Below are 16222 nucleotides of genomic sequence, written 5' to 3'. Positions count from 1 at the left end.
CTTTGGCATTTATCTCATTATAAGATCAGTATTCATTTGTCGATCATTGCTTGCATTGATCCATGATGAAATTCTTTTATACACTTGAAGTTTAATAATTTTGTTTTAGATTTGATTAAAAACAATCTTTACATACCATTTAAACAAAAATATTAATGTCTGCTCATTTCTGTATACAGTGCTGCATATAGTAATGATACAATAATTATTATTAAAAATCCTGAAATGGAGGGGAGGGGAATGAGAAAAAGCTCTGTAATGAATAAATGTAATTCTAATTTGCTCAGAGCTGAGGTCCATCTCAACATCAACCAGGAGAAGAAAATGCAACTTTTTATCTAAACATTGCCATTATTTATATCTCACCTCCAGTCTATGTTATAAAACTTTGAGTGAAAAGTTTTAAACGACATTCAGAATGCAGGAAGATCCTGTATAAACAGAAAGAACAGGTCTGTTCACACAAACAGGCACATATATTGGCAAGCTGACATGTGCAAATATAGACACCAACTAAAGAGGGCTGTGAGGAGAGAACCATGTCAAAGCTGATAAATTATTCATCACCTGTTCTGCAGAGTGAACACTATCAGGTAATGATCTGTAATTATTAATAAATAATTTAAGCTTTAATAGCTCTGAAATGAAATGCTTAATTGCATCACAACATAATTAATGGAATTAGCTGCAATGTTTAAAATGGGAAATTTTTTTCCCTTCATCTTCCTTTTCACATTTTCTTCACCCCAAATGCTGGTAACCCAGAGGATATAATAGGGTGATTAAACTCTGTGTGTGTGTGTTTCAGCACAGGGATGTGCATGTAGATTTGTTCTGTGACTTTTGATGCCTAAGGCCCTCTAGAAAATGGGGAAATGGGCTTTGGCAATTCACCTGTAACAGCAACCCTAGTGGTGACTTTCCTTCCCGCTAGGTACGATATTTAATTCAGCAAATACAGAGGTTCCATTCTGCACAAAGCTTTGTGGTAGGCGTGACTGAGGTAGAGGAGGAGAGAGGAAGGGAGGGGCTGGTGCTACAAACACAAAAAAGATGAACTCCTGACCTTTTTGAGTTTCAAGTCTCCTGGGGAAACCATAGCTACAATAAGATGCAAAACACAGGATCTAGTTTACAAACTTGGGGGAAGACTGAAACAGACAGAAGACAGGGTCATTGAGACAGAGGGCAGTAACATACAAGGGAAGTTTTGTAGAGGCTGCCGGTCCCACCCAGCACCTGAGCTCCACCAACTTGGTCACCCATGGATCCACAGGTGTTCATGGAGTTTCTCCATTATTCCTGAGCTCCCAGATTTTCTCTACCTGGTCTCCTTCTGGGGAATCCAGGTGCCAACATCTTGCTTGCAGCCTGCTTCCAAATTGCCCTTTAAGCCTTAGCAAGATTTCATGTGCATGTGCCTATTTTAGGGCCGCACCTGTAGCATATGGAAGTCCCCACGCTAGGGGTCAAATCAGAGCTGCAGCTGCTGGCCTACACCACAGCCATAGCAACACTGGATCCAAGTCACATCTGCAACCTATGCCACAGCTTGCAGCAATGCTGGATCCTTAATCCACTGAGCAAGGCCGGGGATCGAACCCGCATCCTCGTGGATACTAGTTGGTTTCTTAACCTGCTGGACCACAATGGGAATTCCAAGCCTTAGCAAGATTTGAAGTTTCCCATCTCTAGTCTCAGAACCATTGTTGAGGCACAAGCTCCGGACACCCCCGCCCCCCCTAACAATCCAAACTTGTCTCAGGCAGACACTCATTCAAAAAAGTTCTAAGACATGCAGAGCAAACTAAGACTTTAAGTCCTCTGCTTGAAGCCAGACTTAGCCAAGTAGGACACGGAAGGGCTGAGCTCCAGTGACAAGGCAGATCTGTAGCCTGAAGCAGAGTCGCCCCCCACCCCACCTGAAGACCCCAAAGCTTGGAAATAAAAGCTTATTGTTCTATGCCATTGAGATTGTGTGGTTGGTTGTTATGCAGCAGTATTGTGACAATCAGTAATACCACTCCTCCATTCTACCCTCAGGCATTCTTAGCTGTGGACACTTCATTCTTTTCAATATTACTTAGGATTCCAAGCCAAGGCCGTTTTAAGACAAGTTCTCAAGCCCTTATTCCAACCAGATGGCTCCCCTGGAGCACTGGATATAGAAATTCTGGAACAATCGCATTGCAGCTAGCAGTTAGTGGAGCTGGGATGCAAATCCGTGTTTTTGATTCAGAACCCTAGATTTCAGCATTGAAATAAAGAGCCCATCAAATATGAATGAGCCCATGTGGAAATCCCCAGCTGAGAGTGCCTGCCAAGGGCTGCAGGCAATGGCCCTCTGCCTCCTGATCCATCCACTCCACCCCCAAGTTGCCCACTGTGCCTTCTCTCACCTGACTTCTCTGACAGCCGTTGTTTGGCTCTGAGCCTCAACGCCCATCCTTCATCCAGCCTTGAAATGTGGATGACTCAGGTTGAGAGACAGGTCCCCTCTCTGGTCTCGGCACTGTCTGCGGGGCACAATTTCCCCTTTGAGCCAAACGCAGGTCAGTCTCAGTATGACACTTTCTTGTTTATGAAATATTTCCCAGTTTGGCCCCTGTCCCCTCGATGTAGGTGATAGGGATGGAATAGTATAGCTACACGGGTAGTTGCAGAAGTCCCAGTAAGGAACCACAGATAGAGAGGGAAACCTAGGGAACTTGGGGAGACCACCGTCATTAATAATCAACATTCCATCAGAATGAGGCAGGCTTGCTTGACTAGTGGAGATACAAGCCTATCCCTTTGTCTCTCGCTGAATTCCTTCTGCGCTGAGGCACAAAGAACCTGAACCTCAGTAAGTATGTAGGAGAAAATGTCCTGATAAAAAGGTAGAAAGGAGAGACCCCGGCCATGATGACTAAGCAAAGTCCAGCCACACGTCTGCTTCTGTAAATTTGTTTCTGCATCTACTCCCTTGTCTGACCCCACTCCGGTCTGACCAGCCAAGCTCAGACCCAGAAGAGTAGCCCATAGAAGCCTTGGGAAACCCTTCTTTGGGGCTCAGACTCTGGAGCGCGATCTCCTCTGAGCCTGCCAGCATAATAAACTGAGTTCTCTACCTGTCTGAGTGCTCGCTTGGTTCCTCGCCGGGTGAAAGAGCTGGTACGCTGCGGCCACAGAGCCTCTGGAGCTGGGACACAGCTGCCACAGGGCTGTCACTAGAGCTGATACACTGTGGCGCAGGGCTGCTGAGCAGCTGCTGTAACAAGTCCAGACAACTGGGTGAGTGATTCTAATTCTAAAACCATGGGTTCCAGTTCCAATCTGGGTTTAGGCTGGGTTCAAGTCAGAAAATGCTGTCAGCCTGATGGGAGGGGGAGGGAGTGGGAGGGATCGGGAGCTTGGGCTTATCAGACACAACTTAGAATAGATTTACAAGGAGATCCTGCTGAACAGCATTGAGAACTTTGTCTAGATACTCATGTTGCAACAGAAGAAAGGGTGGGGGAAAAAATGTAATTGTAATGTATACATGTAAGGATAACCTTTCCCCTTGTACAGTGGGAAAATAAAAAAAAAAAAAGAAAAAAGAAAGAAATGCTGTCAGTTTCAGCTGGCAGATCACAAAGGGGCAGTGATAAGGTAAGAAAATGTTAAGAGTTAGGTCTTGGTCCTAGAACAGCTGCTCTGGGAGAGAACTCTCAATCTCTACACACTTCTCCTTTATCCTCCGTTTTTTCTCCTATGTTCTATGTTCTTTCCTGCTCTATTCCTTTCTTTGTTCGATTAACCCCAGAAGACTTCCGTACCACCAAAGTGTACTTTTTATTGCTCCAACCCCTGCAGGTGCTAAGGCTTTATTCCCAACTTGCCGCGAGACGGACTCCCACTCACTGTGGACACTGCTGGGGACACCTCCTGTACATTTTCCTTGTGGCAGCTTCTTGGGTGCTAATACCAGATTGGGAGACTACCTTCAAAGGGACAACACCTAAAATAGTAAGTGCAAATCTGGACCAAAATTCGTGGAGTATTGTGACATAAGTGTGGAATTTGGGTAATATGGGAGTTAGAGAATCACTTCAGGGTTGGGTCTGAAATGGGTCTGGCTGCATCAACCCCAACCACCCCACAGGGGAGCCCCTCCTCCAGTCCAGGCTATTGACAGAGCTTGGGATGGAAAGAGACCCCCTCCATATTCAGAAAACTTTTCTTTATACTCTGAGTTACCAGAGGAGCCCATACTTAGCCCAACTAGTACTCACCTTGGTATAAGTTACCAACCAACTGCCCCTATGGTTTTGCCTCTGAGAGAAGTTCCTGATGGAAATCAGGGAACAGTTAGAATCCATGTGCCTTTCTCAATGTCTCATCTAAGTATGGCACAGGACACGTTGGGACGTTTTTCTGAGGATCCTGAATGCATTACAAAAGGGTTTACCTGGAGTTCCCGTCGTGGCGCAGTGGTTAACGAATCCGACTAGGAACCATGAGGTTGCGGGTTCGGTCCCTGCCCTTGCTCAGTGGGTTAACGATCCGGCGTTGCCGTGAGCTGTGGTGCAGGTTGCAGACGCGGCTTGGATCCCGTGTTGCTGTGGCTCTGGCGTAGGCTGGTGGCTACAGCTCTGATTTGACCCCTAGCCTGGGAACCTCCATATGCCGCGGGAGCGGCCCAAGAAATAGCAACAACAACAACAACAAGAATAACAACAACAACAGCAACAACAACAACAACAAAAAAAAAGGGTTTACCTGACCGGTGAGATCTTTTAATCTCAGCTGGGGGAGATTTACAGGTCTTACTCTCCCACTGCCACACCCCTGAGGAAAAGCAGCATATAAAACCGGTGGCCAGAGCCCATGCAGACCAACTGGCAGCCCGGGCCTGACAGGGCCATGCCGTGCCCCGGGTGGGGAAAGATGCTGTTGCTGAGGCAGAGCCACAGCGGAATTACCAAGTGAATTCTGTTAATTGCAATAGATGGGAGCATATGATTTACTGTTTAATAGGGGGTATGAAGAAACTTACGGTAAACCCCGTAAATTATGAAAAGATGAAAGAGGTCCAACAAGGACAGGATGGAAATCCTGCAGTCTTCCAAGGGAGACTAATGGAGGATTTTAGGAAATAAACAAATGTGGATCCCTCCTCCCCTGAGGGACAGGCCCTTTCAGCTATGCATTTCTTTCTTTTTTTCTTTCTCTTTTTTTTTCCTGTCTTTTAAGGGCCACACCCGTAGCATATGGAGGTTCCCAGGCTAGGGGTCAAATCACAGCTTTAGCGGCCAGCCTACACCACAGCCACAGCAAGGCCAGATCCAAGCCTCGTCTGCGACCTACACCACAGCTCATGGCAACTCCAGATTCTTAACTCACTGAGCAAGGCCAGGGGTGGAAAGTGCATCCTCATGGATGCTGGTCAGATTTGCTTCCCCTGAGCCATGACAGGAACTCCTAGCTGTGCATTTCATAGCCCAGTCTGCCCCAGACATCAGGCTCAAACTTCAGAAAGCAACTGCTGGTCCTCAGAATCCATGAACAATTTGCTCCAATTGGCTTATTCAGTTTTCAATAATAGGGATACAGCTGAAAATGCTGAATGCACCCAGAGGAATATGCAAAAGGCTCAAATGATTGCAGTGGCTTTGTCTGCTCAGAGACCACCAATGGGGAGGCTGGCTTTTCTGGGCCCATCTGGCCCTGGCGGATCACTAGGCCCATGGGTACCCAGACAGGACCAGTGTACCCCGTGTGGACAAAAGGGGCACCAGAGAGAAGACTGCGATTGATGTGGCTTCTGCAAGCATCCAGGACATTGCAAGAGGGAATGCCCCAGACGCCAGAGAGCAACAGGGGCCCCTCAGCCATTAATGGTTTGGCAATCAAAAGACTAAGGGGGGAGTTCCCATTGTGGCTCAGTGGTTAATGAACCCGACTAGATCCATGAGGATTCGGGTTTGATCCCTGGCCTCACTCAATGGCTTAAGGATCGGGTGTTGCCATGAGCTGTCGAAGATGCAGCTCAGATCCAGAGTTGCTGTGGCTCTGGCCTAGGCTGGCGGCAACAGCTCTGATTAGACCCCTAGCCTGGGAGCCTCCATTGTTGCAGTGCGGCCCTAAAATACAAAAAGACCAAAAAAAAGAAGACTGAGGGGGCCCAGGCCTAAAGTGGCTCTGCCTAGAGATACCATCTACATAACAAATGCCAAGCCTTGGGTGGTCATTAACGAGGCAGGCCACTTAATAGGATTTCTTGTAGACACTGGGGCAACCTTCTTGGTCTTAACCCAAAGGATTGGAGACTTTGGTAGTCTTTTTTTTTTTTCTGTCTTTTTGCCTTTTCTAGGGCCACTCCCGCGGCATATGGAGGTTCCCAGGCTAGGGGTCTAATTGGAGCTATAGCTGCCGGCCTACACCACAGCTCACAGCAACGCCGGATCCTTAACCCACTGAGCAAGGCCAGGGGACAAACCCGAAACCTCATAGTTAGTCGGATTCATTAACCACTAAGCCACGATGGGAACTCCGAAATGTAAGATTTTAATAAATGTTAGCTGCTTGTGAATACCTGGTAGGGTCACCAGGGGAGGATAAACAGGGATGCTAAGGAGCTTGAAATCATGTCTTAAAGATAAGTGTTTTATTTTGTTTTTAATGGAGATGCGTAGCCTCAAGATAACACGTAAGATCAGCTCTCAAACACTTTAGGGACTACTGTGTACAGAGGGATGTAAGTTATTCTTTCAGCCCTGGAGGTCAAATTTTTTTTTTTTTTTTTTTTTTTTTTTTTGCTTTTTAGGGCCACACCTGCAGCATATGGAGGTTCCCAGGCTAAGGACTGAATCAGAGCTACAGCTGCTGGCCTATGCCACAGCCACAGCAATGCAGGATCCAAGCCATCTTTGAGACCTATACCACAGCTTACAGCAACGCCAGATCCTTAACCCACTGATTGGAGCCAGGGATCAAACCCAAAACGTCATAGTTTGTAGTAGGATTTGTTTCCGATGTGCTACAAAGGAACTCCTGTAGGTCAAAATTGATGCGCACAGCTTGATCAGGTTACTTAATGTTCAGAACCTTTAAGAATTCTTGGTTAACCATGGGATCTAACCCAGAAAGTCATCCATGACCCTTTGTGACCTGGCTCTTGTAATAGTTTCTAATTTTGTTCCTCTGACTTGTAATAGTTTCTAATTTTGTTCGGTTGTCCCTTCATGAACTCAGCACATGAGTTAAATGGAATGATTTAGGAGTTCCCACTGTAGGTCAGAGGGTTAAGAACCCAACAGTCTCCCTGAGGATACTGGTTCAATCCCAGGCCTCCATTAGTGGGTTAAGGATCTGTAGTTGCAGCAGACTGTGGTGTAGGTCGAGGATGTGGTTTGGATTTGGCATTGCTGTTGCTGTGGGATAGGCCAGCAGCTGAAGCTCCAACTCAATCCCTAGCCTGGGAATTTCAATACACCATGGGTGTGATTGTAAGAAAAAAATAAATAAAAGGAATAATGTATCTGCTTATATCACCTGGGTTTTCTCACCTGTACACCTTTAACCATCCTATTTTTTCACCCTGATCATTTCCATTTATCAAAAAACCTCACACCCTTCCCAAACCTATGAACAATACAGCCAGAAGTAAACCTACAGCCCCGATCTCCATGATATTCATGTTTTCTGCATCCCAGGCCTCTTCATCACAGCTTGTTTTAGGTCCACACATCTCCTGCCAGTCATGAGCCAGGAGAGGTCAGGTTCTGCTCTGGCGCTTCCCTCTCTGGTTCCCCAAGCAGTGCCTGGCTCGGTGCCCTGGGACCATGGAAGTCCTTGGAGTTGATGAGAGCTGCACTCCTCCCGGCTCTTCCATTAGGAAAGAGGGGGCTATGCTGAGTTCCTGTCATGGCGCAGTGGTTAACGAATCCGACTAGGAACCATGAGGATGTGGGTTCGATCCCTGGCCTTGCTCAGTGGGTTAAGGATCTGGCGTTGCTGTGAGCTGTGGTGTAGGTTGCAGACGCGGCTCAGATCCTGCATTGCTGTGGCTCTGGCGTAGGCCGGTGGCTACAGCTCCCTTTAAACCCCTAGCCTGGGAACCTCCATATGCCGCGAGAGCAGCTCAAGAAATGGCAAAAAGACAAAAAAAAAAAAAAAAAAAAAAAAAAGAAAAGAAAAGAAAAAGGAAAGTGCCCCATTATAGTACGTAGGAAGAGGCTAAACGACCATTTGCCAGCAGTGCTGTAGCAGATGACAATCTTTGGTGAGTCGCATTGCCCTGATCTTCCACATCTGGGATTCCTGGATTTGCACAATTAAATAAACCTGGGCCACCCAGGGACCAAGACTCATCCAGCAGTGGCCCTAAAGGCATGCGTCTTGTCTTTCAATGTACCATCCTCAAATTACCCATCTGCCTAAAACCATTACCTCCGGCCAAACTAATCTACCTACCATCTTTTAAAAGCTGTACTTTTTGATGCTATGCCTTTTTCACTGTCTAAGAAGTCATCTGTTACTTTTCGCCTTTCTTCATCGTGCTATTAAAGATCCAGCTAGGAGTTCCCTTGTGGCAGAGCAGAGGTGAAGAATCCAGTGTTGTCACTGCAGCTGCTGTGGCGTAGGTTTGATCCCTGGTCTGGCAACTTTCACATGCCTCAGGCGCAGCCAAAAAAGAGCCAGCTAAATTTCAATCAATTTCTCTGTGAAGTCTTCTGAAATTATACCTCCATCTTCAAACTACACTCATTATCTGACCACTTTTTTTTTTCTGTTGACCTACACCATAGCCACAGCAACGTGGGACCCAAGCCACATCTGCAACCTACACCATAGCTCACGGCAATGCCACATCCTTAACCCACTGAGTGAGGTCAGGGATTGAACCTGCGTCCTCATGAATGCTAGTCAGATTCATTTCCACTGAGCCACGACGGGAATTCCTACCTGACCGCTTTTTATCACCTCCATTATTACCTCCCAAGCAAGCCACAACCATAGTCTTTTCCCTGGATTTCTGCAATGCTTCTTGACAAGTCCCCTTGCTTCATTTCTGCCTCCCTGCAATCTGGTCTCAACACAACAGCTAGAATAATCTTCAGAACTTTAGTAAGTTTGAGTCATCGTGTTTTGCTTAAAACCCTGCGATGGTTTCCCATTTCACCCAAAGCAAAACCCAAAGTCATTGTTGGTACCCACAGGGCCCCGGTATGATCTGCCTGCCAGTCTCACGTTGGACCTCTTCTCTTACTGCTCATCCCTTGCTCCAGGCTACCAGCCTCCTTGCACAGCCCTTCCTAAATCCTGTCACTGGCTAGCCCTTCTACTGGGATCCTCCCTGTCACATCCTCATGACCCCCACTTCTTTCAAGTACTTGCTCACGTGACCAGTCCCCTCCCCCACCAAGATTTAAAACATCTATCCCCATCTGATATTTTTTCTATACATTTGCCACCTTATATTGCATGTCTAAGGTTTTTGTATGGTTTTTTTTTTTTTTTGGTCTTTTTAGGGCCTCACCCTCAGCATATGGAGGTTCCCAGCCTAGGTGTTGAATCCGAGCTGTAGTTGCCAGCCTACACCACAGCCACAGCAATGCCAGATCTGAGCCATGTCTGCGACCTACACGGCAGCTCACGGCAAGCCAGATCCTTAAGCCACTGAGCGAGACCAGGGATCAAACCTGCAACCTCATGGATACTAGTTGGGTTCGTTACCGCTGAGCCACAAACAGGAACTCCTTACCCATCTAATTTTTAAATTAGCTTTATCAACTTTTCCCATTTCGAAGTCTAGTTTTTCTAAGTAGTTTTTAAGCTCTTACAATATAGGTACTTTCTCTTATTAACCTTTTAGCATACATCATAATTTCTTAAACTTAGTAGAATTTTGGTGAGATTTATTGCTGAAATGGTCCCATGTGAATGTAAGAACTGACCCATTTGAGCAAAAAAGACTGATTCTTTCAAATTTTAGTAAAAAAAAGCAGTACCCTCCCAGTGAGTCAGCATTTATTAAACACCAACCGTTAGCAGAATTTCCTGCCAGGCTCTGAGATAGAATGTTATGGACGGTCTTGTCATTTGAATCATTCAGGGCTCTGTATTTTCCTTAGCCAGAATTAACCAGAACAGGATGGATGCATTCCTAGACAATTTAGGAAAAGATAACTATGGGAGAAGTGTTGTATATTCCCCAAATGTTAACTCTGCGTAATTGCACTTTTATTGTGATTGAAATCTTAAGTCACATTCATTTGCCTGGAGTGTATGATTGAAGTCTCATTTAATGCATTTAATGAGTGTTGGTTACACGGAGGTTGTCTGAGAGATGAAAGTAAGAAGTTATTCTACCCCTGGAAACATGCTCTTGTTTCTTAGAAAGGAAACGCCCAACTGGTCCAATTCTAAAGCTCTAGAAAAAAAGCAGTGGATCTTAGTGGACCAAGTTTAATAAGGACTTCATCAGCTATGCCAGGAATGCTCTGATACTGCTGCTCACTCTGGTCTGTCCTTTACCTCCAGTGCCCGCCCCTGACCAAAGGCATAGAACCCCCTACCCCCAGAGTCCTCAAATCTTCATGTCCTGGTAATGCACTGAAGTTTAGGTAAAAGGGACAATACAGCTGGTGAAGAAGCTACTTGTATTGTGCAGAAATTGTGTTTAGATACTATTATTAGAAATAAGGAGTTCCTGTTGTGGCGTGGTAGAAATGAATCCGACAAGGAAGTATGAGGTTGCGGGTTCAATCCCTGGCCTTGCTCAGTAAGTTAAGGATCCAGTGTTGCTGTGAGCTGTGGTGTAGGTCGCAAACATGGCTTGGATCTGGCATTGCTGTGGCTGTGGCGTAGGCCAGTGGCTACAGCTCCGATTCGACCCCTAGCCTGGGAACCTCCATATGCCGCGAGTGCGGCCCTAAAAAAGACAAAAAAAGACCAAAAAAAAAAAAAAAGACAAAAAAAAAAAGGAAATAAGAGTAAACTTTTATTTAGCACAAGCAGAGTATTTGAAACAGGCAAACCCATTACAGAAATAAGGGGTGGTGAGTTTACAACCCATGCTGTGCTTTCTTTTATGGGCTGCCGTTTGCTGCAGAGAGCCTGGAAAAGCAGGTTGACAGCCATTGATGGCTGTCATTTTGGTTCCAGCAGTTTCTGGCTGAATGGCTCTAAGTCACTTGATCTTTCTGGGGATTGTGATTTGTAAACATTATGTTTAAATTGTTGACCTTCACAATATAAACCAAAATGAAACACACTAAATCTACCCCAAAGCCTGACACTGGGCTCCCTAAGCTCCGAACCCCCATCCCATGGCTGGCGTTCCCTCTCCCCTCTTGGCCAGGCGGAAGGTCTCCCTCCAGCTTGCCCTTTGCTTTCTGGTCCAGCTCGCCGTTGCCAAGCACCAGACAGAGAGCCCTGGACCCCACATGTCTTGCCTGGCACTTATGATTTCTCTCATAGCACATTCCCCACCACTCTATTACAAAATGTATCACTCTGTGTTACTCTTATTTCCTTATTTGTTTGTCTTACCCACTAGACTGTGAGATCCTCAAGGGCAGAGAATATGTTTTATTCATCTTTGTTTTTCTTATAGTGCTTATCGTGGTGCCTGGCCAGAATAGGTCTCAATAAATGTGGCTGAATGAATGTCTCTCTGAATATTCCCTACATGCAAGCAGTCAGTCTTGCTGCAGACTCCCTGAATCTCCCCCCCCACTTTTTTCCCCTAAAGCCCTACGTTTTAGTTCTGGGTAGAAACAGAAAAGAGAGGGTTTGCCCAAAAGCAGGAAAGTGTAAATCCATGGCTTATGTAGTGGATGCTACATAAATGTTTGTTGATGAATAAATGACTAAAGGTAGTTTTCACAGCCCCATCTCTCTCTAGAGCAGCCACTTGGAATCCTCTCTGAGCCCACTGCTGCTACCTGTCCTTGCCTACGCATTACCTAAAAGGTCCCATTTCCAGTACAACCACTATGGAAAACAGCATGGAGGTGCCTCAGAAAAATATAGAATTGCCATATGACCCAGCAATCCCACTCTTAGGCATATATCCAGACAAAACTTTCCTTGAAAAAGACGCATGCACCTGCACGTTCATTGCAGCACTATTCACAATAGCCAAGATATGGAAACAACCTAAATGTCTATTGATGGATGAGTGGATTAAGAAGATGTGGTATATATACATAATGGAATACTACTCAGCCATAAAAAGAACAAAATAATGCCATTTGCAGCAACATGGATGGAACTAGAGACTCTCATACTAAGTGAAGTAAGTCAGAAAGAGAAAGACAAATACCCTATGACATCACTTACATCTGGAGTCTAATATAGGGCACAAAGGAACCTCTCCACAGAAAAGAAAATCATTGACTTGGAGAGCAGACTTGTGGTTGCCAAGAGGAGAGGGTGGGAGTGGGTTGGACTGGGAATCTGGGTTTCATAGATGCAAACTATAGCATTTGGAATGAATAAGCAATGAGGTCCTGCTGTGTAGCACTGGGAACTATATCTAGTCACTTATGATGGAGCATGATAATGTGAGAAAAAGAATGTATATATGCATGGGTGACTGGGTCCCTTTGCTGTACAGTAGAAACTTGATAGAACACTGTAAACCAATTATAATGGAAAAAATAAAAATCATTAAAAAAAAAAAGGTGCCATTATCTTGCCAAGACCATCTGATTCACAAGAGTGACTGAGGGGCCTCTCTGTCTTAGGACAGCTAGCACTTTCAACTTAATTGTAAACTATCACTAGAACCAGAATGAAGCCTGGATCATGACAGCTGGTTTTGGATTCTCTTGGAATTGGACCCCAGGCCCAGGCACAAAGCCCGGGAGGACCCCAAGCCTCCCCTTAGGCCACATCTCTCTTCTAAAACATGCTTCTTGCAACTTTGTATCTCAACCATTTAAGCCATTTTCATGTTATTTCCTCTCCCATTCTTCCCCTCCAGGCAAGGCAGTGAGTTAAGAAATGGAAAGAACTGCAGAGAAAAAAAAAGAAACAAAAGCCCTACAAGATTTTATAAATTCCATAATCTGACCTTGATTAAAGAAAAAACACAAATCCCTATCTTGTGATGTGGACAGTTACTAGGCACTAATTATGAGCTGGGCATAGTGTCTTGAATATAGCCTCCCTTTTAGTACTTTTAATAATCACATGGAGTAGGTGAGAGTCTTCTCACTTTACTGATGGGGAAACTTATCCTTAGCGAGTTTGTCACTTGCTAAAAGTGAAGCAGCTCCTGGAAAAGTGAAGTGGTGGTTCAGGTATGGGCTCACAGTCACCCACATGTGCAGAGCTGCCTTCTCTAAGCCCGGCCCCCCTCGCCATCCTGGGTCACAATGGCCCATGTTCTAGTTGGAGACACTGATGCATCCTTGGTTGGATAAGTTGTATATCAAACTGAGAAAGGGGAGGCTTTTCTTTTGTAACTGCACATCTTTTCTGTCCTCGATCCTCTTCACCTTTCTGTCCCGTATTCTCCAGTATTCTCTGAGCCCTCCCCCCTCAAATACTTCTCTGCTTGGAAGCCCCAGCCCTTATCTCTGCTGTGGCTCTTCCTGCCATCCTGATCTCTTCCTTTCACCCAATGCCCAAAGTCATTTCTTCTCATGAGTCCAGAGGGACCTCTGCCTTTAATTTAATTTTTAAAAATTTTTACATATTTTAAATTAAAATATAGTTGATTTACAGTATTGTGCCAATTTCTGCAGTACAGCAAAGTGACCCAGTCATACATAGAATGCATTCCCATTCTTATATTATCTTCCATCATGGCCTATCCCAAGAGATTGGATATGGTTCCCTGTAGGCTGTACAGCAGAATCTCATGGCATATGCATTCTAAATGTAATAGTTTGCATCTACTAACCCCAAACTCCCAGTCCACCCCACTCCCTCCCCCCTCCATCTTTAATTTCAAATACTCTATTAGATGATTGGAGAATTGGGTGCAAAAATTTCCAATTAGTTTCTGAAAAGTTTTTAGTCGCTTTATTCTGGCGAGTGATACTGTATTCACGCCCATAAAATGGGCCTTTAGAGCACTATTAATAAGTCAGTAGTTATACACCCTCCCATCAGGTTTATTTTACTGTGCTTTCCAAGTGATATATACACTTAAAAAAATAAATAAATAAAGCATGAGGAAGATAGGATGGACAGAGGGAGAATGGGAGGGAAAATTCATGTTGGTAAGTATTTCTTCTCTCCCTTGTAGGAAAGCAATAATCTGGATTTCTCATTATATGAGCCTTTTATTTTCATCCATAAAGCAGTTCTATCCTATTCTTTCTGGAGTGGAAAAAAGATGCTGCAAAGCCACACACCCTGCCAGCTTGGGATGCAGAAATGATAGGGGACTATCTTGGCAACACAGCAGGAGGAGTGCGTGTCAGCAAAATGCAATCAGCCAACGTCAAGTCCAGCGAGGAAAACTCGAGTTAACAACGCCCCTCTGCTTGTGAAAATTGTAGTGGCTGGAAAGGAAAAATGTATTTGAGGATATAGCCCGTAATAAAGTGCCTTCACTGGGAGGCAAGTTATGAGAAGAGAGCCAGAGTAAGCCAGATAATAGGGCTTAAGGGCCAAGGGTCTTTCTGATAGAGACAAGGAAATTCACAAAGGGGCTGTTGATGGTTGCTGGTGTGGTGTCACAGGAAGAGCACAGGCGTAGGAGGGACCCCATACGTAAAAGTCAACCCCACTGTGTTCTAGGCAAATGTCCTAACTTGGATCAGACTCCAGTTCTGGGTATAAAAAAAGTGGTAATAATAACTGACCTTATTGTGTTGTTTGATGATTAAAGGAGGTGATACAGGAACAGTTTCCAATAAATATTGCTTCATAGACGTGCATTTTTTCCCTTGTAACTAAGTCTAGATGTTGTTCTCCTACGTTATTAGTCCCACCAAGCCTTTCTTGAATTGCAAAGTAGAGATACAGAGAGAGTAGGGTTGGAGTGAACAAAGACCTGCAAGGTATCTAATCTCATCCTCTCATCTTACAATGCTAAAGAGGAAAGCTGGAGTTCCCGTCGTGGCGCAGTGGTTAACGAATCCGACTAGGAACCATGAGGTTGCGGGTTCGGTCCCTGCCCTTGCTCAGTGGGTTAAGGATCTGGCGTTGCCATGAGCTGTGGTGTAGGTTGCAGACGTGGCTCGGATCCCGCGTTGCTGCGGCTGCTCTGGCGTAGGCTGGTGGCTACAGCTCCGATTGGACCCCTAGCCTGGGAACCTCCATATGCCATAGAAGCGGCCCAAGAAATGGCAAAAAGACAAAAAAAAAAATAAATAAATAAATAAAGAGGAAAGCTCAGTTTGGTAACAGTCAAAACTTTCCAATACCCCAAGTGATGAATGTTTCCCCAATGGGAGAACCAAAGGCTATTCTGGATCAGGAGGGCTTGTTCACCTAGTGCAGCCCCCTCCTCCTTCCCAATGTAGAGACCCCAGGCTCCCGTAGGACCCTCATCACCATCACACAAATCCTGCTATTTGTTGCCATTTGCTGTGGCTTTGAGTATGGATGTGATGGCCATCTGCTGGGTAAAGGTGACCTTGGGGCATAGTAAGCTCTTTTTTTTTTTTTTTTTTTTTGGTCTTTTTTTTTAAGGCCGCACCTGTGGCATATGGATTTTCCCAGGCTAGGGGTCCAATCGGAGCTGTAGCTGCTGGCCTACACCACAGCCACAGCAACGTGGGATCTGAGCCACATCTGCAACCTACCCACAGCTCACAGCAACGCCAGATCCTCAACCCACTGAGTGAGGCCAGGGATCAAACCTGCAACCTCACAGTTCCTAGTTGGATTCATTACCACCGTGCCACACCGGGAACTCCAGTAGGCTCTTTTCATTTCATGATGCCAGGTCACCAGATTAAAGCATCTGGGACTATTGCTTGGGATCCAGCTCGGACACCTACAAGCTCTGAGACCTTCAGTGACTTAACCGACCACCCTAAATGTCATCAGTAAATTGTGGAGTGATTACATTGCCAGCTCACAAGATTGATTGTAAGATCAAATGGGATTATATCTGTGTTGGAGGTGACAATGGATTTTATCAAGCCTCGGAAGTATTGTAAATGATAAAATACTATGCATATACATTTTAATGTGAGGCTTCATTCCGAATGTCAGGCTGTGAATTGCTCAGGGATTTCATATTTTATGCAATCTAGGCGACTCTGGTGTTTTGTTTTGTTTTGTT

This window comes from Sus scrofa, chromosome 14, assembly GCF_000003025.6.
Source record: "Sus scrofa isolate TJ Tabasco breed Duroc chromosome 14, Sscrofa11.1, whole genome shotgun sequence".
In the NCBI taxonomy this organism is placed as follows: domain Eukaryota; kingdom Metazoa; phylum Chordata; class Mammalia; order Artiodactyla; family Suidae; genus Sus; species Sus scrofa.
Note: the sequence above shows the minus strand (reverse complement) of the source record.